The sequence below is a fragment of the Schistocerca serialis genome, chromosome 3 (genome assembly GCF_023864345.2).
Source record: "Schistocerca serialis cubense isolate TAMUIC-IGC-003099 chromosome 3, iqSchSeri2.2, whole genome shotgun sequence".
In the NCBI taxonomy this organism is placed as follows: Eukaryota; Metazoa; Arthropoda; class Insecta; order Orthoptera; family Acrididae; genus Schistocerca; species Schistocerca serialis.
The window spans coordinates 277,170,031-277,195,857 of NC_064640.1; the positions used below are offsets into that span (position 1 = coordinate 277,170,031).

The following is a 25,827-nucleotide window of genomic DNA, read 5'->3' on the forward strand; positions in this document are numbered from 1 at the left end:
CTTCCACCTGGTGTATATCATAGAAACTAGAGCTAATAAAAAATTTTCATTGTCATATTTGTTTTTCTCAACTCAAAATTAGTTAGAATTGCCTCATGAAGTGCTCGAAACAGTGAAAAAAATTTTTTTGTCGCCCAGTGTTACAAACGAGAAATTCTATCTTGTGTCCAAAAAAATTTTCTTATGTTATTATTTATCAAAATACACAATACTTGGAGTACGAAAAATACATGGTGCTTCTCTAATAACTTAACTGTTCTATAGCAGTAAAAAGATACACATAGATCACACTTTGGCACTACTGACGAAATCATGTTTTGTGACTAGTTGTGGAGGACCTTCAAAGCTGCTATACCAATACAAATGATGTGGTGGACTGGTGTGCTCCATGAGGCTGAGTTGTCTTTAAGAAGGTAGGAAGGCCAGAAAACTGTAGCAAATCGGAGAAAGACCTGCAGAGGATAGATGATTGCTACATGTACTGGGAACTGAAACTGACTGTAAGTAAATGAAATGTATTTAACTTAAATAGGGCAATAAATCCAGTACTATATGATTGCACTATTGATGAAAAATCACTAGAAACAGTAACAATTATAAAATACTTGGAAATAACCATCCAGAATGACCAGAAGTAGAATGACCACATAAAATAACATCTACGAAACGAAGATGCCAGGCTCAGATTCATTGGAAGAGTCTTAAGGAAATGTATTTCATCCGCAAAAGAAGTGACTTATAAAACTCTTGTTTGCGCAATTTTTGACCATTAATCATCAGTCTCAGATCACATTAATAGAAGAGGTCGACAAGATCAAATGCAGAGTGGCATACATGCAATGATTTAGTCGGTGCGAGAGTCCTACAGAGATTTATGAAGTAATATCTACTGCTCCAGTCACTTTCTGCTAATATTTGCTTAGCAAGATGTGCTTCAGCAGCATGCTGCTATCATCAGTTGCATTCAGTTACATGTACATTTTCTTAATCTGAATTGTGATAAGATCCATTTTCTGGTTATGCCAGTGGGGCTATGTATAGTAATACAATCAAATATAGTGTGTACATAAGCGTGTCATATGTTTTAAATCATTTAATCAGCATATTTACTCACATTTCTACTGGAAATTTAGTTGTCTGGCATACACACCAGCACAGTAACAAACATATCAAAACTTTAACGCTTCCACATTCAGATGTTTACATCATTCCAGAGACTCTTAAATGCTAAGGTAAACTACTTCCAGTTGCTAAGACAGTGCATACAGAGAGGATGAAACCTTTTCTATATATGGATATAAAAATATATACTGATGTAATAGCACATATTAAAGGATATGGACGCTTGGTTATGATTTTTAAATATATTTTTCAATATTTGAGGAATTTTTGAAAAAAATGTATTGTTACTTTCTAGCTTATCTACGGAGACTCCAAACGAACTCCAACGGCAGACGCTACACGAGAGGTGTTGTGCATCACAAGGAAGTTTATTATTGAAAATCCGAGAGAGTGTGTTCTGGGAAGAGTTGGGAAACTTATTACTTCGTCCAACATGCTTCTTGCAAAATGACCACAATGAGAAAATCTAAGAAATTAGAGCTAATATTAAGTTTTATCAACAATCATTCATTTGAAGAATCTTCAGGAAATGTATTACAGTCACAAAATAAGTGGCTTACGAAACTCTCGTTCGAGCGATTTTTGAACATCGCTCGTCAGTCTCGGTGCCTTACCAGATCACATTACTAGAATATGTAGACAAGATCCAATGCAAATGGGCATGCATGCAAGCATTTAGTCAGTGCAAGAGCCCTACGGAGATTTATGAAGTAATTTCTTTTGCTTCAGTCACGTTTTGCTAATATTTACTCGGCAATACGCGATCTGAAAACATGCTGCGATCATCAGGTGCATTCAGTTACATATACAGTACATTAATCTGAATTGTGATGAGGTTCGTTTGCTGGGTATGCCAGTATGGTTATGTACTGTAATATAATACTGTAATATGGCCACATATAGTGTGTATATCAGTGTGTTTTATGTTTTAAATAATTTCGTTTGTGTACTTACTTACACTTTTGCAGGAAGTTTAGTTGTCTGGCACACAGAGCATAGTAACAAACATATCAAAATCTAGCACTTCCACATTTAGATGTGTACATCAATCAAGAGACTCTTATCTGCTACGGTAAATTACTTTCAGTTGCTAAGATAGTGCAAACAGTAAAGATGAAACCTTTATTTGGTCAAGATTTTTTAATATATCTTTAATAAAATAAGCATTCAATATCGGAGAAATCTTTGAAATAATTTATATTGTTACTTTGCAGCTTGTCTGCAGATATGCTAAACGAACTCCAATGGTAAAAGCTACAAGAGTAGCGTTGTGCATCACAGATGTTTACTGTTGAAAATCCGGGAGAGTATGTCCTGGAAAGAGTTGGGAAACATTTTACTTTCTCCTACATACGTCTTGCAAAACGAACACACTGAGAAAATCTGAGAAAGTAGACCTAATATGAAGGTTTACCGACAACCATTCTCTCCACGCACAATTCCCGAATGGAAAAAGGGATTGGGGTTAAATGATACACATACCAGAAACACTGTTCACAACACACTGTAAGGTGGCACACAGATCTTATGCATCTGATTTTCGGTAAAGTCTAGGAATAGACAATTTGGGAAAACCTAGTTGTAGGATACAATGTTATCTGTTGTCAACAGTAGAGGAAGCGGAGCATGGGTCAGGTGAGAATGAAGAGGTAAGTCGGCCGTGTCCTTCTCAAAGGAACCATTATCCTGTCTAGTAAGGATTTCACACCACATTCTAATAGATAATTGACAGGTGTAGTGGTTCTTGAAACTTACTGACTATGCTCTCTTGGGATAATTTTCCTCCATCTTCAAGCATTTGCCGTTCCAGTTTCATTGGCATCTTTGTGACACTCCCCCACTGGTCAGACACATTTGTAATAGTGCTGCCTTTCTCTTTTTCGTTGAATATCCCCTGTTAGTCCTATCTGGTACGGATTCCACACACTTGAGTAATATTCTAGGATGGGTCACAGGAGTCTTTTGTATGCAGTCTTCTTTGTATACTGATTGCATTTCTCTGGTATCCTACCAATGAACTGAAGTGTGCCCCATGCTTTACCGACGACTGGGCCTATGGGATCGTTCCAGTTCATATCCCTGCAAAGTGTTGTACCCAGGTATTCTTATGAGTTGACCGACTCCAGTTGTGACTCGTTGATGTTGTATCATAGAATACCTCATTATTCTCGTTTTATGAAGGATACAATTTTACATTTCTGAACATTTAAAGAAAATTGTCAATCTTTTTACCACTTTGAAATCTTATGTTAGTTAGCTGCGTTTCTGGCCAGTTTTCTATTCGGGTAGTACCTCATATAGAGAACTACAGCATCTGCGAGGGTCTAAGGTTACTAAAATATTGTAAGCAAGTCATTGCTATATAATACTAGCAACACACTACCACGGAGCACACTCCAAGTTACTTCTGCATCTGCTGATGAGTCTCCATCCAAGATAACTTTTTGCGTCATTCCTACTAAAACATCCTCAATCCACTCACAAATTTCGCTTGGTACCCCTTATGATCGTACTCTTAATAGTAGGTGTGGATGTAGTACGGAGTCAAATGCTTTTCGGAAATGGAGAAACACGTATCTACCTCACTGCGTTGATCCGTGACTTTCAGAATATCACTTGAAAAACCGGCGAGTTGGGTTTCCCTTGGTTGATGTTTACGAAATCCATGTCGCTTAGTGTGGAGGAGATACGGCATTTGGTTTGAACTCAGAATGCACTCTCTAAGACAGAGAACTACGTACCATGAAGGAATTCTTCGTTGGTGTTCATGTACAGGCAAACAAATAATTGCACTTTTAGAAAAAATGGAGGATTTATTCAAGAGAAAGAGCTTCAAAAATTGAGTAAGTCAATAACGCTGTGGTCTACCAACGCGTAATTGACTTCCTCAATCTGTAAAGCTGTTTCTCCTGAATAAATCATCCATTTTCCTGAAATTGTAATCATTTGTTTGTATATGTACATCATATCTACCGATTTCCATCCCGTTAAGATAATTCCTTCGAGGTGCGTCATTTTTTTTTTCTTAGAGTATATGTTCTAAGATTCTACAACAAATGGATCTCAAGGATAGAGCAGGTTAGTTTTATGGTTCACTTTTTATAGGGTTTTTGTTTGTGGGTGTGACCTGTGTTTTCTTCCAAACACTGGGCACCGTTTTCTTGTTCAGTGGATCTAGGATAAATAAGGGTTAAAAGCGGGCCAACTCGGACGGAAATCTGGCGCAGAATCTGACAGGGATTCCAAGGAGTGCTAAAGCTTTGTTAAATTTTAGCGATTTCAGTTATTTCTCAGAACCACTGACACTGATATCTGTATCACATCTCCTTGCAGTGGAGCGAGGATTGCGGAGCAGTTCTCAGGTTGGCCACGGCCTTGCCGCGGTGGTAACACCGGTTCCCGTCAGATTGTACTGACCACATGCATACATCCAGTGTCGCCTATCGTCTAAGGATGACACGGCGGTTGGTATCGTTGGACCTCCCGAGGCCATTTCGGACATAGTTTAATTTTTTAATACTCCTGAATAATTCTGCGTCCTTGTCGTTATTGCTGCGTGGAAGATACATGATCATTATAAAATTGTATATCATGTAATATACACTAAAAAAACAGAGTATTCACCGCAACATACGTAGCAAAAGAACTAATTTTTTTTAACGTGATAAAGCATAATGAGTTATATTAGGGCATAGTGTGCATGTTAACGTTTGTGATGACATGCTACTAAAAGGGAGTTACTAAATCCGGTTTTCCGAAATTCGTTCACCAAAGAGGAGGAAGCAAATAGACCAGAATCGCTACCAACGTGGGTAACTTACAAGTAGGTATCCTCTGTGTTGTGAAACAACTCAAATCATTAAATAAAGGAAAATCTTCTGGGCCAGATAATACACGAATAGGGTTCTTTTCAGAGAATGCTGGTGTAATAGCTCCATATTTAGCGATCATATACAACCGATTGTTCGACGAAAGATCCGAAGCAAAAACCGGGGAAGTTTCACGGGTCAGACCAATACTCAAGAAAGTAAATGCGAGTAATTCGTTGAATTACAGATCCATGTCGTGGACATCGATTTGCATTAGGATTTTGGAAGACGGTTATACAGTGTGAGATGAATACCTCCAAGAAAACGAACCATGGACAGATATTCAGCACAGATTTGGTGTAATCGATCTTGTAAAAGATAACACCTCTTTTCCTTATGAAGTAATGAGTGCTATCGACAGGGGATCTCAAATTTACTCCATAGTATTTCTAGATTTGCAGAAAGCTTTTGATGCCGTATCTGACAAGTGACTTTTAGTCAAATTGCGTGTCTATGGAGTATCGTCTCAGTTGTGCGACAGGATTCGTGATTTTCTGTCAGGAAGGCCACAGTTCATAGTAACTGTTGGAGAGTCATCGAGTAAACCAGAAGTGATATCTGTCGTTCCCCTCTGATGTGTTATAGGACCTCTGCTGTTCCTAATCTGTATAAATGATTTAGGAGACAATCTGATCAGCCTTCTTAGATTGTTTGTGGATGATGCTGCCATTTATCGTCTAGTAAATTCATCAGAATATCAAAAGCAACTGCAAGATGATTTAGACGAATTATCGATATGGTGCGAAAAGTGGAAATTGTGACCTTCAATAATGAAATGTGTGAAGTCATCTTCACGAGTACTAAATGACATCCGTTATACTTCGGTTACACGATAAATCACACAAATCCAAAGGCTGATGGTTCAGCTAAGTATCTAGGCATAAGAAACTTCCTGGCAGATTAAAACTGTGTGCCGGACCGAGACTCAAACTCGGGACCTGTGCCTTTCGCGCGCAATTGCTCTACCAACTAAGCTACCCAAGCTCGACTGACGACCCTCGCTCACAGCTTCAATTCTGCCAGTACCTCGTCCCCTACCTTCCAAACTTCACAGAAGTTCTTCTGCGAGCCTTGCAGAACTAGCACTCCTGGAAGAAAGGATATTGCGGAGACATGACTTAGCCACAGCCTGGGGATGTTTCCAGAATGAGATTTTCACTCTGCAGCGAAGTGTGCTCTGACATGAAACTTCCTGCCAGATTAAAACTGTGTACCGGACCGAGACTCGAACTCGGGACTTTTGGGTAGCTCAGTTGGTAGAGCACTTGCCCACGAAAGGCAAAGGTCCCGAGTTCGAGTCTCGGTCCGGCAGACAGTTTTAATCTGCCAGGAAGTTTCATATCAGCGCACACTCCGCTGCAGAGTGAAAATCTCATTCATCTAGGCATAAGAGTTACGAGAAACTTTAATTGGAACGATCATACAGTTACGTTGTAGGGAAGGCAAACCAAAGACTGCGTTTTATTGTATGTTATCCAAATTGCTTACAGTGCCCTTTTATCCTCTGTCGGCAAACTTCTCGAGATTTCATCTGCAACATCTATATTATATTGCTGTCCTAAGGTGCATTTCACTTTTTGCCCCACACATTTACGAATACTAAGATAGACTAACGTGGGATCTAAACCAGCATCTTCCGGAGAATTGAAGTAAATACGAGTACTGTTGACTTGTGAAGAAGTAAACACGTTCCAGGACCATGCTACCAGCGTACATTCCGCTGCAGAGCGAAACTTTAATTCAGGACAGATAACTGGTTACAAAATTATGCTCTATATGTCCACAATATTAGTTATTTAACCTCGAAATCGATTACGTGAACTACCAAACAGTGACGCTGACAAGCTGTGGACTATATCTTAGTAGTATTCTATGCTGTACATCTGGATGACATCTATTTGTCATAAGCAAATCACATTTCAAAATCAGTATGGCATATGATGCCTTCACAGAAAATTTTTGCTAGTGTTAAGAATATGGAAAACTCTAGTGATAGAAAATTTGAGGATGCAAAGAACATCTCTAGAGGGTCTGAGTGCCTAGCTGGCAAAAACATACCTTCCTGATATGTGAAGAAGGCAGCGGCTCGAGCAAACTTAGACGATTATCCATTAAAGTTTTCGAATGTGTAGTCCTATAATGGCGTTCTGCAATTTGTGTACTGAGAAGTAATATGACCTTACATGTTGATCACATGATCATTATGTCTTGTCCTAATATGACCCCTAAATTTAGAATTCATAAGTGTCATATCCCACGCCTGTATCTTTCATTTATTCTCGCAAGCTGCGACACTGTCGCAAATAAAACAGTGACCCATATATACAATAAGTTTTCTTTAATTTACGTCTATGGTCACAAACTCTATGTTAACAGATTACCGGTTTCGGTCTATAATGGTTATCATCAGATCTGTTTTATAAAAACAAAGTCCTAATGTACTGCAGCCATAATGGCATAAAACAGATCTGATGTTGGTAATTCTAGACCGAAACTGGTAATCTGTTAACAAAAAGTTGGTTACCATAGACGTAAATTAAAGGAAACTTTCTTTTATTTACATCATTGCTTGTTCGATGTTCAGACTGAACAGTAGGGGCGAAAGACTACATCCCTGTCTTACACCCTTTTAACCCAAATACTTCGTTCTTGGTTGTCCACTCTTATTATTCCCTCTAGGCTCTTGTACGTATTGTATACAACGTGTCTCACCCTATAGCTCACCCCTATTTTTCTCAGGATTTCGAACATCTTGCACCATTTTACATTGTCAAACGCTTTTTACAGGTCGACAGATCCTACGAATGTGTCATGATTTTCTTTAGTCTAGCTTCCATTATCAATCGCAACGTCAGAACTGCCTCTCTGGTTGCCTTTACCTCTCCTAAAGCCAGACTGATCGTCATCTAACACATCCTCAATTTTCTTTTCCATTCCCCTGTATATTATTCTTGTCAGCAACTTGTATGCATGGGCTGTTAAGCTGACTGTGCGATAATTCTCGCACTTGTCAGCTCTTGCAGTCCTCGGAATTGTGTGTATGATATTTTTCCGAAAGTCAGATGATATGTCTCCACGTTCGTAGATTCTACTCACCAACGTAAATAGCCGTTTTGTTGCCGTATCCCCCAATGATTTTAGTTTCTTCTTCTATCACATCAGACTAATCTTCCCCCTCATAGAGGCCTTCAATGCACTCTTTCCACCTATCCGCTCTCTCCTCTGCTTGTAACATTGGAATTCCCGTTGCACTCTTAATGTTACCACCCTTGCTTTTTATTACTCCTAGGGTTGTTTTAACTACCCTGTATGCTGAGTGAATCCTTTCGACAATCATTTCTTTTTCCATTTCTTCACAGTTTTCGTGCAGCCATTTCGTCTTAGCTTCCCTGCACGTCCTATTTATTTCATTCCTCAGTGACTCGTATTACTGTATTCCTGAATTTCCATTAACTTTTTGTACTTGCTCCCCTTTCATCGATCAACTAAAGTATTTCTTCTGTCGCCCATGGTTTTTTTCGCAGTTATCTTCTTTGTATCTATGTGTACAGGAGTGGGATTAAAATTCATGGTGAAAGGATATCAATGATACGATTTGCTGATGACATTGCTATTCTGAGCGAAAGTGAAGAAGAATTACATGATGTGCTGAATGGAATGAACAGTCTAATGGCTACAGAATATGGATTGAGAGTAAATCGAAGAAAGACGAAAGTAATGAGAAGTAGCAGAACTGAGAACAGCGGGAAACTTAACATTAGGACTGATGATCAAAAGTAGATCAAGCTAAGGAATTCTGCTGCCTAGGCAGCAAAGTAACCAACGAAGGACAGAACAAGGAGGACATCAAAAACAGACTAGCTCTGGCAAAAAGGGCATTCTTGGCCAAGAGAAGTCTACCAGTATAGCCCTTAATTTGAGGGAGAAATTTCTGAGACTGTACGTAGAAAAACATGGACTGTGGGAAAACCGGAACAGAAGAGAATAGAAGCATTTGAGATGTGGTGCTACAGCCGAATGTTGAAAATTAGGTAGATTGATAAGGTAAGAAATGAGGAGGATATGCGTAGAATCGGAGAGGAAAGAAATATGTGGAAAACACTGAGAAGGAGAAAGGACAGGATGATAGGACATCTGTGAAGACATCATGGAATGACTTACATGGTACTAGAGGGAGCTGTAGAGGGCAAAAACTGTAGAGGAAGACAGAGACTGGAATACATCCAACAAATAAGTGAGGATGTAAGTTGCAAGTGCTCTCTGAGATGAAGAGGTTGGCTCAGGAGTGGAATTAGTTGTAGGTCGTATCAAACCAGTCAGAAGACTGATGACCCAAAAAAAAAAAAAGTTAAATGTCAGCTGGGTGTGTATATATTGTGGAAGACTTTCAGTTTTAATGAAATATTTGGTAATGGTATGACGCAATACCATATATCAATACTCTGCTCAAGAAAAGACAATCAGGAGCGATAATGGGTTATAAATTATGTACTGTATGCCTATAGCTTTAATTATCTAAAGAGGAAATTGATTATACAAAAGTCATACGGACATTAGTATTGTGTACCACCTCTTGGTGAAGTACTATGTTGTTATGCTGAATGACTGCCTGTTCATCATAAGCAAATCAGTATGGTTTACATTCGTTTACAAGAATGCTGTTTTAACAGAGCATTTGTAAATGGCGAAAGAGTGTGTATATATAATAGTTTCGTCAGCCAGGTTACTAGAGTTGGATACATGCTATTGGATCAAGAATGGGAAACATGTTCGTTACTTGTGGTTGTTATGGCTATCAAACACACCGCCTTCCAATACAGGTTTTTTGTTAATGTTAAGAATACTGGAAAACGCGACGACAGAAAATCTGAAAATGCAAAGAACAGATCTTGAGGGACTGAGTGCCTTGCTGGCAAAGATATAGAACAAATATCTTCCTGATACGTAAATGAAGCAATGTCTCGAGCAGACTTAGACCATTATCTAATAAAGTTTACGTATATGTATCCCTATAATGTTCTACTGGAATTTGTCTACTGGGAAGTAATACGAGCCTATGTGTCCATCACGCGATCATGATGTCTTTTCCTATTATGATACCTAAAATCAGGATACATAATTGTTATATATTAGATGGGTGTGTAAATGTTGCGGAAGATTATAGTTTTAACGAATATTCGGTACAGGCAGGATACAACTCTATACTTCGATACTCTAAAAAAATCAGGACCGATAATGGGCTATAAAACTTTGATTACTTTGTGTGTGGAGCCCTCAAACGTAACGTGTATCGCAACTCACACCCATGGTCTTCAAGAACTGCAGCAGAACATTTCGGATAAAGCTGCAACAATTCCAGCAGTCCAAATTCGACCCGCCTTCAGCAACTTGCTGACCAGGGCCCAAAGTGCCAAGAGATGAACGGTGGTCACTTTCAACACCTGCTGTAGTTAGGTTAGTACTGCACTTCCGTTCCTCTGCTGTGTTTCTTTGTACCCTGGAACTCTATTGCCGGCCGATGTGACCGAGAGGTTCTAGGCGCTCCAGTCTGGAACCGCGCGACCGCTACGGTCGCAGGTTCGAATCCTGCCTCGGGCATGGATGTGTATCATGTCCTTAGGTTAGTTAGGTTTAAGTAGTTAAGTTGTAGGGGACTGATGACTTAAGAAGTTAAGTCCCATAGTGCTCAGAGCCATTTGAACTATTTTTGATCTCTATTCTCGGAGCCACTTTCATTTGCTCCGCCCTGCATTGGTGTGCTGATCGAACCCGCTAATAACAAGTTGAGCAGAACGTTATTGAATTTGGGAAAAGTCATCCACAGAGTTAGTAACGGGTTTGTTATAGCACTTCTGCAAGCAAAGAAAGATTGACTGCTACGAAGTGCAGCCAGAAACCTTATAAACCACACGGTTAGCCGTAACTTTTTATTTCAATCTTCGTTTATTTCTTCTTCATAGCAGGCAGTTTCTTGGCCTGTCTTATGATACGTTGATCGGAGTTTACCACTGCATGCATAACTAAAACACATATTTAATGGTCCCTTTGTGATAATCAACATGACACAAGTTACTGCATATCTGTCTCAGAACATTTTTTTAATACAGACGACTAAACAAATTTCTTCTACAAGCGAAAATTCTATCACTGTTAGTAGCATGTCATTACTGATTTTATTATAGATATTTAAAAATATAGATACACACATCAAAAAAAGTTTTGCATCACCTCGGTTCCGAGAGCTCCGGAACCTGTACAGAAAATTGGAATAGAGGTCAACATAAACATCATTTCCGCCCTTTTTATTGCTCATGAAAACCACATATTGCATGTTGTACCACCATACAGCGAGACTTTCAGAGGTGGTGGTTCTGATTGCTGTACCCAGTAGCACATCCTCTTGCATTGATGCATGCCTGTATTCGTCGTAGCATACTATCCAGAAGTTCATCAAGGCACTGTTGGTCCAGATTGTCCCACTCCTCAACGGTGATTCGACGTAGATCCCTTGGAGTGGTTGGTGGGTCACGTCGTCCATAAACAGCCCTTTTCAATCTATCCCAGGAATGATCGATAGGATTCATGTTTGGAGAACATGCTGGCCACTCTAGACGAGAAATTTCATTCACAAGATGTGCGCGATGGGGGCGCGAATTGTCGTCCATGAAGGGAATGCCTCGCCAATATACTGCCGATATGATTTCGTTTTCGGTCGGAGGATGGCATTCACGTATCGTACAGCCGTTACGGCCCCTTCCATGACCACCAGCGGCGTACATCGGCCCCACATAATGCCACCCCAAAACAGCAGGGAACCTCCACCTTGCTGCACTCGCTGGACAGTATGTTCTAAGGCGTTCAGCCTGACCAGGTTGCCTCCAGACACGTCTCCGACGATTGTCTGGCTGAAGGCATATGCGACACTCATTGGTGAAGAGAACGTGAAGCCAATCCAGAGCAATCCATTCGGCATGTTGTTGGGCCCATCTGTACCGCGCTGCATGGTGTCGTGGTTGCAAAGATAGACCTCACCATAGATGTCGGAAGTGAAGCTGCGCATCATGCAGCTATTGCATACAGTTTGAGTCGTAACACAACGTACTGCGGCTGCACGAAAAGCATTATTCAACATGGTGGCGTTGCTGCCAGGGTTCCTACGAGCCATAATCCGTATGTAGCGGTCATCCACTGCAGTAGTAGTCCTTGGGCGGCCTGAGCGAGGCATGTCATCGACAGTCCTCTTTGTATCTCCTCCATGTCCAAACAAATTCACTTTGGTTCACTCCGAGACACCTGGAAACATTCCTTGTTGAGGGCCCTTCCTGGCACAAAGCAACAATGCGGACGTGATCGAACTGCGGTATTGACTGTCTAGGCATGGTTGAACTACAGACAACACGAGCCGTGTACCTCCTTCCTGGTGGAATGACTGGAACTGATCGGCTGTCGGACCCCCTCCATCCAATAGTCGCTGCTCATGCATGGTTGTTTACATCTTTGGGTGGGTTTAGTGACATCTCTGATCAGTCAAAGGACTGTGTCTGTGATACAATATCCACAGTCAATGTCTATCTTCAGGAGTTCTGGGAACCGGAATAATATTAAATTTAATTTGTTATTACTAAATGGACTTCAAGTGATGTAACTAAATGTAATTACTCTAACTTTAATTTGTCATTAACAAATAGCCACTTCCTGAGCCTTTCCATATTGAGCACATATCAAGAGGAAGCTATGCACTCAGGTGCCCCAGTTATAAAAGATGAGGATGGGAAGGGGGGCTAGAATCTTACTTGTCCAGGGAAAGTATAGAAAGGAGGGAGTGGGGGAAAGGGAGAGGTGGAGGGGAGGTAGAGGGGAGGGTGTGGGAGTGACCGTGATCAGTTACTGGTGGTTCCCTGGGTGGGAGGGGAATGCGGGGTGACCTTGAATACAAATAGCAAAAGCATAAAACCTGACACTAGAAGCATAGCCTGGCACCGGATGTTACCATGAGATAAGGTGAGATAAGAGTATTATCTTGGCTCGTTTTCTCCATGATAACATACTTATGTCCAGTCTATCTCCAGATACGAAAAGAAGTAGCGATGTTTTGTTTGAAGACAGGACAACATCATGATGTGCTGAATTTAAAAGTAATACAGGCCACAAGCAAGCAGCAAATTCACAGTCAAAGCTTGCATCTGTGGCAGAAACGCTGGGATAATGCACAAACAGTGAGGTGCTCATATGGTTTTCTCCCCTACATGAAACAGAAAGTCCTGATACACTTTTTGATGAGTCACAGGCTTTACACCATCTACTGGCATCAAACTAGTCGAAGACAAACTCCGAATGTGCCTGTCGTGAGAAAGACACTCCAGAACATATTAACTGGGAATATCTGCTGTATGCTGATGACAGCAACTGAATCAGCATGGATTCTCTATGTCAAGGAGATACTGCATTGCGAGACAGAGTGCCAGATTGTTGAGAACTTTGCCAATGGCATTTCAAGAAAGACTTAGCATGTTACGTTATCAGTCAACCGTCATCTACTACATTACAGAATGATGTGACAGAAGATCGAGAAGCTAAACAATGAAGACAACAGGGTCAACAGTTGTGGCAGACTAACAGCCAAAGCACATACACAGCGCCCACAGTAGCAATGCACTACTCACCAGCAGCAATGGTGCTCTCTCAAACCGAGGGAGTCATCCATTGCAACATGGAGCCCATAGACCATTAATGATGCAGATGCAATCTAAATGCCCTCAGTAACACCCAAGGAACTGACAGGGTATGCCTGCAGATTGGTGAGTGATGGAGTGCATTGCAGAATTTGGCAGGAAAGAACTGATGTTATTACGATAGTGGTAGACCACCCCAACAAGGATGCACGACAGTTACACATCAACTCAGAGAAACGCACTGCAAGAAAAGTCAGTTTTCATTGAAAACATGTTGATGACAGAGGTCATAATCAACCATAACGAATTACACTGAGGTAACAAAAGTCATGGGATACCTCCTAAAATCATCTCAGGCCTCCTTTTGCCTGGCGTAGTGGAGCAACTCGATGTGGTATGGGCTTAACATATCATTGGAAGTCCCCTGCAGAAATAAGAGCCATACTGCCTCTACAGCCGTCCATAATTGGGAAAGTGTTGTCGGTGCAAGAGTTTGTCCATGAACTGGCCTCTCGAATACGTCCCATAAATGTGCGATGGTATTCATGTCGGGCGATCTGTGTGCCCAAATCATTCGCTTGAATTGTTCAGAATGTTCTTCAAACCAATTGCGAGCAATTGTGACCTGGAGACGCATTACCATCCGTAAAAATTCCGACGTTGTTTGGAAACACGAAGGCCATGAATGGCTGTAAATGGTCTCCAAGTAGCGAAACATAATGTTTTCCAGTGAATGATTGGTCCAGTTGGGCCAGACGATCCAGTTCATTCCATGTAAACACGGCCCACACCGTTATGGAGCCAACACCAGCTTGCACGCTTGTTGACAACTTGGGTCTATGGCTTCTTGGGGTCTGCGCCACACTCGAACCCTACTATCAGCTCTTACCAACTGAAATCGGAACTCATCTGCCCAGACCACGGTTTTTCACTCGTCTATGGCCTAACCGATATGGTCACAAACCCAGAAGAAGCACTGCAGGCGATTTCGTTCTGCTTGCAAAGGCACTCGCGTCGATCGTCTGCTGCCACAGCCCATTAACGCCAAATTTCGCCGCACTGTCCTAATGGATACGTTCGTCGTACGTCCGACATTGATTTCTACGGTTATTTCATGCATTGTTGCTTGTCTGTTAGCACTGACAACTCTACGCAAACACTGCTGCTCTCGCTCGTTTAGGTGAAGGTCGTTGCCCACTGTATTGTCCGTGGTGAAAGATAAAGCCTGAAGTTTGGTATTCTCGGCACGCTCTTGGCACTGTGGATCTCGCAATATAGAATCTCCTAACTATTGCCGAAATGGAATGTCCCATGCGTCTACTTCCGACTACCATTTCACGTTCCCGTCGTGCGGCCATAATCACGTCGCGAACCTTTTCACATGAATCACCTGAGTACAAATGACTGCTCCATCAGTGAACTGCTCTTTCATACCCTGACTACCGGTTACTACCGCCATCTGCATCTGTGCATATTGCTGTCCCCTGACTTTTGTCACCTCAGTGTGTAACAGTGGACAGTGGTCTGCTGTGCTACAAATCATTCACGAATTTGATGCTGGGCAAAAATAATGCCCTACATGTGTGGAGAAGAGTGGGGTAACTTCAAACACTTAAGGGAGAACTGAAATAAAACCAGATAAAACTACGAATACTATTTATTACTGAAATTTTACTTAAACGAATCACTCTTAAGATTGCATAATCAGCGTAGATAAATTTTCATTACAAAATCAAACATTAATGAGAAAACAAAACCTTGGTGACTGGGATTACCCCACAGAGTGTGGGGTAATTACAGATGGTATGTGGATTAATCACGAACATTGTCTAATCGTCACATAAGCCACAAATAACTCCTCTTGACGTACTTTCCCCACTCGTGCAGTTTTCGTGGGTCCATAAATTACATTTGTAGTATTTAATCAAATTTTCAGTGGGTGGATCTTCATACGTTTCTTCACAAATTAGGACGGCCAGTGTGGCCGAGCGGTTCTAGGCGCTTCAGACCGGAACCGCGCGACCGCTACGGTCGCAGGTTCGAAGCCTGCCTCGGGCATGGGTGTGTGTGATGTCCTTAGGTTAGTTAGGTTTAAGTAGTTCTAAGTTATAGGGGACTGATGACCTCTGATGTTAAGTCCCATAGTGCTCAGAGCCATTTGAACCATTTTTCACAAATTAGGCAATAATGCTCATTTTCCATAGTACTTCCTTCACTGACCTTTTACTTCTTGCGTAGAATGTCCTTTCCTTGAACCTTCATCTTAATGTTATCATCTGCAAATGCTTGAAGGCGCTTCACACCTTTCTTACCTTTAGTGGAACGTACAGTCTTTTAACTTCCTTTCGTCTGCCCCTTATTGTTTTTTCTTTCTTCTTTTTTTCTAAAATATGTTTCATAGGGGAACTGGTTATTATAGCTAAACATTGTTCTCTGACATTTTCTTTACTTTTCGGATATGGCAGTTTGAGAATATTAGGCCTAAAAATATCTTCAAGTGGAATTGATTTGTCCAAAAGAGCCACACGGGTTACTGGCCTCTGTTGCACATTTAATGTTAATACTAGACCTATCTGCGTATCAAATGGCTCTGCTCTTTATGCATTTGATGTAAATACCACCTATGCGTTGAGTGTCACTGATGTCACATATACGAAGTGTTCATCACATTTAATAGTATCTATCGGACAAATACCAGCTGCCCAGGAACCGTTTGCTGCTTCCTCTATACTGCTGATGCAATTGAAAACTTTCATGAAGAGTTCGACAGTTTCATACTGTGTAATTCGTCGGCCCCCATGAACCATGGACCATGCCGTTGGTGGGGAGGCTTGCGTGCCTCAGCGATACAGATGGCCGTACCGTAGGTGCAACCACAACGGAGGGGTATCTGTTGAAAGGCCAGACAAACGTGTGGTTCCTGAAGAGGGGCAGCAGCCTTTTCAGTAGTTGCAGGGGCAACAGTCTGGATGATTGACTGATCTGGCCTTGTAACACTAACCAAAACGACCTTGCTGTGCTGGTACTGTGAACGGCTGAAAGCAAGGGGAAACTACAGCCGTAACTTTTCCCGAGGGCATGCAGCTTTACTGTATGGTTAAATGATGATGGCGTCCTCTTGGGTAAAATATTCCGGAGGTAAAATAGTCCCCACCTCGGATGTCCGGGCGGGGACTACTCAAGAGGACGTCGGTATCAGGAGAAAGAAAACTGGCGTTCTACGGATCGGAGCGTGGAATGTCAGATCCCTTAATCGGTCAGGTAGGTTAGAAAATTTAAAAAGGGAAATGGATAGGTTAAAGTTAGATATAGAGGGAATTAATGAATTTCGGTGCCAGGAGGAACAAGAGTTTTGGTCAGGTGAATACAGGGTTATAAATATAAAATCAAATAGGGGTAATGCAGGAGTAGGTTTAATAATGAATAAACAAATAGGAGTGCGGGTAAGCTACTACAAACAGCATAGTGAACGCATTATTGTGGCCAAGATAGACACGAATCCCATGCCTACTACAATAGTAGAAGTCTATATGCCAACTAGCTCAGCACATGATGAAGAAATTGATGAAATGTATGATGAGATAAAAGAAATTATTCAGGTAGTGAAGGGAGACGAAAATTTAATAGTCATGGGTGACTGGAATTCGAGAGTAGGAAAAGGGAGAGAAGGAAACGCAGTAGGTGAATATGGATTGGGGGTAAGAAATGAAAGAGGAAACCATCTGGTAGAATTTTGCACAGAGCGTAACTTAATCATGGCTAACACTTGGTTCAAGAATCGTAAAAGAAGATTGTATGTATGGAAGAATCCTGGAGATACTAAAAGGTATCAGATAGATTATATAATGGTAAGACAGAGATTTAGGGACCAGGTTTTAAATTGTAATAGATTTCCAGGGGCAGATGTGGACTCCGACCACAATCTGTTGGTTATGAACTGTAGATTAAAACTGAAGAAACTGCAAAAAGGTGGGAAATTAAGGAGATGGGACCTGGACAAACTGACTAAACCAGAGGTTGTGCAGAGTTTCAGGAAGAGCATAAGGGAACAATTGACAGGAATGGGGGAAAGAAATACAGTAGAAGAAGAATGGGTAGCTTTGAGGAATGAAGTAGTGAAGGCAGCAGAGGATCAAGTAGGTAAAAAGACGAGGCTACTAGAAATCCTTGGGTAAGAGAAGAAATACTGAATTTAATTGATGAAAGGAGAAAATATAAAAACGCAGTAAATGAAGCAGGCAAAAAATTAGATCGACAGGAAGTGCAAAATGGCTAAGCAGGGATGGCTAGAGGACAAATGTGAGGATGTAGAGGCATATCTCACTAGGTGTAAGACAGATAATGCCTACAGGAAAATTAAAGAGACCTTTGGAGAAAAGAGAGCCACTTGTATGAATATCAAGAGTCAGATGGAAACCCAGTTCTAAGCAAAGAAGGGAAAGCAGAAAGGTGGAAGGAGTATATAGAGGGTCTATACAAGGGCGATGTACTTGAGGACAATATTATGGAAATGGAAGAGGATGTAGATGAAGATGAAATGGGAGATACGATACTGCGCGAGGAGTTTGACAGAGCACTGAAAGACCTGAGTCGAAACAAGGCCCCGGGAGTAGACAACATTCCATTGGAACTACTGACGGCCTTGGGAGAGCCAGTCCTGACAAAACTCTATCATCTGGTCATCAAGATGTATGAGACAGGCGAAATACCCTCAGACTTCAAGAAGAATATAATAATTCCAATCCCAAAGAAAGCAGGTGTTGACAGATGTGAAAATTATAGAACTATCAGTTTAATAAGTCACAGCTGCAAAATACTAACTCGAATTCCTTACAGACGAATGGAAAAACTGGTAGAAGCCGACCTCGGGGAAGATCAGTTTGGATTCCGTAGAAATGTTGGAACACGTGAGGCAATACTGACCCTACGACTTATCTTAGAAAATAGATTAAGGAAAGGTAAACCTACATTTCTAGCATTTGTAGACTTAGAGAAAGCTTTTGACAATGTTGACTGAAATACTCTCTTTCAAATACTCAAGGTGGCAGGGGTAAAATACGAGGGAGCGAAAGGCTATTTACAATTTGTACAGAAACCAGATGGCAGTTATAAGAGTCGAGGGGCATGAAAGGAAAGCAGCGGTTGGGAAGGGAGTGAGACAGGGCTGTAGCCTCTCCCCGATGTTATTCAATCTGTATATTGAGCAAACAGTAAAGGAAACAAAAGAAAAATTTGGAGTAGGTATTAAAATCCATGGAGAAGAAATAAAAACGTTGAGGTTCGCCGATGACATTGTAATTCCGTCAGCAACAGCAAAGGACTTGGAAGAGCAGTTGAACGGGATAGACAGTGTCTTGAAAGGACGATATAAGATGAACATCAACAAAAGCAAAACAAGGATAATGGAATGTTGTCGAATTAAGTCGGGTGATGCTGAGGGAATTAGATTAGGAAATGAGACACTTAAAGTAGTACAGGAGTTTTGCTATTTGGGGAGCAAAATAATTGATGATGGCCGAAGTAGAGAGGATATAAAATGTAGACTGGCAATGGCAAGGAAAGCGTTTCTGTAGAAGATAAATTTGTTAACATCGAGTATAGATTTAAGTGTCAGGAAGTCGTTTCTGAAAGTATTTATATGGAGTGTAGCCATGTATGGAAGTGAAACATGGATGATAAATAGTTTGGACAAGAAGAGAATAGAAGCTTTCGAAATGTGGTGCTACAGAAGAATGCTGAAGATTAGATGGGTAGATCACATAACTAATGAGGAAGTATTGAATAGAATTGGGGAGACGAGGAGTTTATGGTACAACTTGACAAGAAGAAGGGATCGGTTGGTAGGACATGTTCTGAGGCATCAAGGGATCACAAATTTAGTATTGGAGGGCAGCGTGGAGGGTAAAAATCGTAGAGGGAGACCAAGAGATGAACACACTAAGCAGATTCAGAAGGATGTAGATGGCAGTAAGTACTGGGAGATGAAGAAGCTTGCACAGGATAGAGTAGTATGGAGAGCTGCATCAAACCAGTCTCAGGAATGAAGACCACAACAACAACAACATTTGAAGCCATGTACAAGTCGCGTTCTGTGTTGTATGAACCCTTACGAGGTCTGGAATATGTCAGGTCCAGGACTGCAAAAAATGTGATGTATGCGGTGGCGTCAAAGCAGGTAGCAGGCAAGTATAACCTTACTTTCTTGATTGTCTAAAGCCGCGTACACACCTAGCAACAAAGTCGCGGGACTTTGATGGGGACAGTCATGATACAAAGTCTCTAGACTGTCGCTAAACAATGTCACGCGTCCACATGTACGAAGCCAGTTGCGATACAGAAATCAGAGCGCGATGTCACAAGAAATATCTGTTTGAGGTGTTCATCCCTGTTTAAATAATTTAATGTTGTTAAAAACCAAAAAGCGTAAACCTAAACGGTACTGGACGAGGAATTTATTTTCTGGTGGAATTACTACAGCTTTGAATCTTCTTGAAAAACTGAAGCTAGAAGATGGCATTGTTTTCAGAAATTTTGTCAGAATGAGCCCTACCGATTTCGAAACCCTTCTGTAAATGGTTGTAGACAAGATTTCGAAAGAAAACACTATATTTAGGGAAACCATTCCAGCCTCAGTCAGGCTAGCTATCACCCTCCGGTTCCTTGCTAGCGGCGAATCATTTTCCAGCTTGATGTACACCTTTCGAGTGTCAAAACAATCAATTTCAAGTATAGTTCCAGGAGTCTGTGAAGCCATAATTACTTCGCTGAAAGGGTTTGTACAGGTAAGAAGTAACTCAATTTTTATTTATTACCTTTTTTATTTTAAGAATGAATTAATTACAAGCATACAATTTTGTCATTTTTTAAATTACAACTATTTGAAATTTTCAAAAATACCCCCTATGGTTTGGTCTTCTCTGGTCCCTTCATTTTGAAAAGAGGGTTCCAGATCTTGCGAAGATGTTGAGGGTGTAAAGGAACAGTCTGAAGAGCATGTGTTTTGGCCGTCTGTACTATGAAATGTTGATGGTGAAGAATGGAATGGAGGTGGAATTGTTTGAAGTGGGCTTAACTGGTTTGAGCTGACCTGGGGTGAATATCCTATCGTACTGTGCATTCCCATTTCCAATTTTAAGAATATGTCATCAATTTCACGCTGGGCTAGGGAAATTTCGATGCATCTTCTACCGCAGTTTCTTAATTTATTAGCAACATGCTCTCCGTAAACCGCAAATTCATCTCGGCTCCTAACAGCCTCTATTAAAGATTTCATGCAGCTTATTGTATCCCTTGCAATATCAACTTCGTGATCTGCATTCTTCCTCCTTTTGGGTATCGGTGGCCTTCTGAATTCTTTTTTTGGTAGAGTGGACTGTCGTTCATCATATCGCTCTTCTTCTGTTCCGTTGTCATTATCCTCCTAGGGAAAAACCAACAATTTCATTGAACTTATTTTTTTAACAGCTGTCACTTGTATTTGCTGCTTTAATGTTATTGTATTTTGTTTAATATTTCAGATGCCAAAATCTAACCGCGAATGGACATCAACAGCAGAACAATTCGCAACGAGATGGAAATTTCCTCAGTGTTTAGGTAGTATAGACGGCAAACACATACAGATAGTGGCCGCAGAAAACAGTGGCAGCATGTATTTCAGTTATAAAGGAAACTTTAGTACTGTGCTTCTTGGAGTAGGTGATGCCAATTATAACTTTATATATGCTGATGTGTGATGTCAGGGCCGAATATCGCAAGGTGGTGTCTTAAAATTTACATCTTTGTACAAGAAAATGGTGCAAAAGAAACTAAATATCCCCCCAGATAAAGCATTGCCAGGCAGATCTACCCCTGTTCCTTATGTATTTGTAGCAGATGATGCGTTTACATTATCCACCCATGTGATGCAACGTTATCCAGGCTAGCGATTGTGTTCAACATCAGCAGAAATGATTTTCAATTACAGGCTCTGTAGAGCTCGACGCATTATTGAAAACATATTTGGCATTTTAAGTTCCAAATTCAGAGTACTCTTAAAATCTATTGCACTGGATCCCGATAAAATAGAATCTGTGCTTATGACAAGCATTTGTCTGCACAACTTCCTAAGACGAAATTCTGAATCAAGGGAGTTTTATACTGCTCCAGGATCGTTTGATTTAGAAGACATTGACGGAAGTTTGATAGAAGGACAGTGGAGATCTGAATCACCAAATAGTCTAATAAAATTGCAAAGTATTGCTGTAAGAGCACCTACCGATGTGCACAAAATTCGAGATGAATTCAGAGATTATTTTATATCTCCAGCAGGAGCGGTTTCTTGGCAAAACAATCAACAATAGGGGCAATGGCACATATTTTCTGGGTAATTAATTTTTTAATTATTTTTCCTTCATTGCCAATGAAAATAATTATCTGATGTTAATAATATTAAAAATAAATTTAAAAGCTTTGGTAAATTACTTTTAAAACACTATAAAAGATACAAATATACAAAATACTTATGGTAAGAGTAAAAAATGACTGTGTAAATTGATAAATTAAACAAAGTTCACTTATACGTTTCTTCTCCCGCTTCATCACAATCAGTGTCCCGGTTTCCTCTGGATTCCGTTCCTTGTAACAAAAACAATAATGGTTTGTACCCAAACCAGTTGCACTTATTGGTGGGCGAACCACTTTTTTGACTCGAATGACTTTTTATGTTCGCGCCTAAGTTGTGATTTTAAATTGTGGATTTTTTTCTCCATTTCATGGTGTGACATCTGGTATTTTTTAGCTAGAGATTCCATAGCATCCCTCCTCATATTTCTGTTTTTATATTCCCCACATGTCACATTCCAAAGACAAGGGCAAGCTTGAAAATCTTCAACTATTTTCATTGTTGTCTCCATTGTGGCCAGGTACAAAATGACGCACACACGTCAAAGTACACGTACAGACTGCGAAATGTCGCGCGACATTACATCATGTTCCCCGTTTTGACGGGGAACCAGAGACTCGAGACTTCTGTATAGCGACAATCTCGCAACACGAGGAAATGTCCCGGAACAACACTGAGACCTGTCTCGGGACACGTGTTCCGCGACTTTTGTTGCTAGATGTGTACGCGGCTTAAAATAGAATTGGTTCTGCAACAGTTGCCTTAATATAGGGGATGAAATTGTGTAGCAAATCTACGAATAGGTTCTCGTTGACCCAATCTGAATCACCAACTTCTGCTATCATATAAGCACTGCCTCCAAGCAATAATTCAATATTCATTTAATTCCTCTTAAAAACAAAAAGACGGAGGAAAATACTTTGCTGCAGCACTGAATACTCAAAGAGATGGTTATTGTAGTGCCTCTTTCACCATTTGTTGCCATGCCCACTTGTTTCTGGCCTTCTGGTGCTACGATCTTTGAATTTCTTTGGACGTTAGAAATGCCTGTCTTGTCAATATTGTAAATACGATTACCATCAAAGTGATATTTTGTTTGCAAAGCTTGCAAATTGATGAAGAACATTTCCACTTCCGTTTCATTAAAAGCTGTAATTCTATTGATGGAAGTGGAATCAGGTTCCCGTAGAGAAATATAAGGATGCCTTTTTTTTAAACCCATAGAACCAGTCTTTTCCCCCCATTTGGCATGTTTTGTCAAAATGATGCTTCAAATTATTTACTTCAGCAAACTTGCCAGCTATTTTCCGCACTATCTCTATGGTTAATGCATAAAATAATTTTTTGCATTTTAAGATATGTTCTTCTGATTCCCTTCCTTGTTCTGCGGAAAATTAGCTACTTTCTTGAGATTGTCGTGTATAGTACTTTTTGAACAGAGTGAGTAGCACCTGCTTCTCCTAGTGAACGTGCTTTGTTCTTGACAACCTTAATAACCTTCTCTAAGTCGTCTAACTTGTATTTGGCCTCTTTCTTTCTTTGGTAATTTCGTGGCACCTGAAACAGGTGTGATTAATCGTGAAGGGGTGATTACGGGCGGTCGGGATTACACCACTCAAAACGAGGTTAGAATCGCATGGTGCACGCAGCAAGTATGTAAAAACATTGTTTTAATTAGACGTTAATTCTCAAAAACGATACCGCGTTTCTATGTTATACCCAAAATGTCATACACCTGTTCAAGTTTACTCATACGTCGCATGAAACTGTTGAAAAAATTCGAAATAAACATACCTTCTACAGCGAGTGCAGCGTCAGTTCACAACTGTTTGTGTGCTCAAGCTCGATTCGCAATAGAAATGTCTGCCATCATTCTGTAACGTAGCCAAACACACGTGTTTACCGGTTAGCGCTGCCAATTTTAACTGAAGCCAAAACCGTACAACTCAGAAATGTATTATTATTAGTATTTCTTTCCTTTCTCAGACGTTATGTCTGGTTAAAAATGGAAAGTGACGTGGACCTTCATCAGGCGTGACTTCCTTTTAACTGTGCGGTATATGTTACATTGCATTTAGGAACTTTCGGGTAATTGAACATGTATCAATAATTACAGATTTCTGTAGTTGTATATATACGTTTGGATGTAGCTGTATTGCGTTGATGTACTGGTGGATATTGTGTGGTATGACTCCTGTAGTTGATAGTATAATTGGTACAATGTCAACTTTATCCTGATGCCACATGTCCTTGACTTCCTCAGCCAGTTGGATGTATTTTTCAATTTTTTCTCCTGTATATTTGTTATATTGGGTATGGATACTTCGATTAGTTGTGTTAATTTCTTCTTTTTATTGGTGAGTATGATGTCAGGTTTGTTATGTGGTGTTGTTTTATCTGTTATAATGGTTCTGTTCCAGTATAATTTGTATTCATCATTCTCCAGTACATTTTGTGGTGCATACTTGTATGTGGTAACGTGTTGTTTTATTAGTTTATGTTGTATGGCAAGTTGTTGATGTATTATTTTTGCTACATTGTCGTGTCTTCTGGGGTATTCTGTATTTGCTAGTATTGTACATCCGCTTGTGATGTGATCTACTGTTTCTATTTGTTGTTTGCAAAGTCTGAATTTATCTGTTGTGGTATTGGGATCTTTAATAATATGCTTGCTGTAATATCTGGTGTTTATTGTTTGATCCTGTATTATTATTATTATTATTATTATTATTATTATTATTATTATTATTATTATTATTATTCACAACACTTTACACAATACATACATTATATGTGTTTCAACAGGAAAGTGTGCATTTATTTAACATGATATTCACTGTTAATACTGTGAATCCAGCCATTTCCACGAGCCTCTAGTTTCTTTGCTAGTTATATGAAGTTATACTTCTTTTCTGATTTCACAGGTGTAACAAGTTCTTTCCCGTTGTCGGATTTGACAAATTTAGCACATTTCATTCGGTAGTTAAAATTCACAAGTAGTTCAGCTTTCACCATTTTCACTTTCAGTTTGTTTCTTTCATTTCTCCAGATAATTAACATCACACTGAAAATCCCCTCTATAAACGCATTGGACGGTGGCATCAGTAGCACATGTTGAACGACTTTCAGCAAATTATATGATCTGTATCTCTTAAAAATTTCACTCATTTGTTTGAAATTTTTGAGTCTGGTAATACCTTAATTAATGCCCAGACGTCATTCATTGCACATATTTCAGAAAATACGTCACCGTTTATGTTTGTTACGGCGTAAAGTCAGCGCCGGCACGCCAGTCGGTAACGACAGAGAAGAGACGGCTGTGAGAAGAGGTCAGCCAATCGCACGCTGACCGACCTCCCTCCAGGACGACAACGCGACAGCAGCAGTCCTTAAGTGGACATACATGCCGCGCCCGACTGGTGGCAGCCCACTTCATAGCAGCTTCAACGTTACCCACTTCGTTAGCCGACGCATCGTAGTCTCTCTACGTAACAGTACCACAGTTGTCTGTCTATTCTGAAGAAGACTAATTATTTTGTATGTCGCTCTTTGCTTGCGACATATATCAAAGTTAAGTATTTGTATTGTCTTGTTATAATAAAACTCATTAATACTAGTTGTTTGATTGTTTGTCTAGCTAAACGAGAATGCAGGATTCCTAGACATAACAATATTTATATTGAAATAATCTATAAGTTTTATCATGTTGTGCTTTTTAAGGGGTTCTTCAAGATTTAACTAAGCTTGAAAATTGAATCTTCACTGAAGTCAAACCATTTTTCTA

The 25,827-nt window shown here is 40.3% G+C and overlaps 2 long non-coding RNA genes across 2 annotated transcripts in view; one reads left to right on the top strand and one right to left on the bottom strand.

Moving 5' to 3' along the window:
- Positions 1 to 333: 333 nt before the first annotated feature.
- Positions 334 to 25,659, top strand: LOC126470060 (uncharacterized). Its single transcript, XR_007586112.1, has 2 exons — positions 334 to 500; positions 25,282 to 25,659. It is a non-coding gene; the product is annotated as an uncharacterized LOC126470060 (long non-coding RNA).
- LOC126470059 (uncharacterized) overlaps positions 20,567 to 25,827 on the bottom strand; it is a 31,700-nt gene continuing 26,439 nt past the window's right edge. The window contains exons 2-3 of the long non-coding RNA XR_007586111.1: positions 23,838 to 23,917; positions 20,567 to 21,083 (exon numbers count right to left, since the gene is read on the bottom strand). This is a non-coding gene — a long non-coding RNA (uncharacterized LOC126470059). The remainder of the gene's footprint in view (positions 21,084 to 23,837; positions 23,918 to 25,827) is intronic.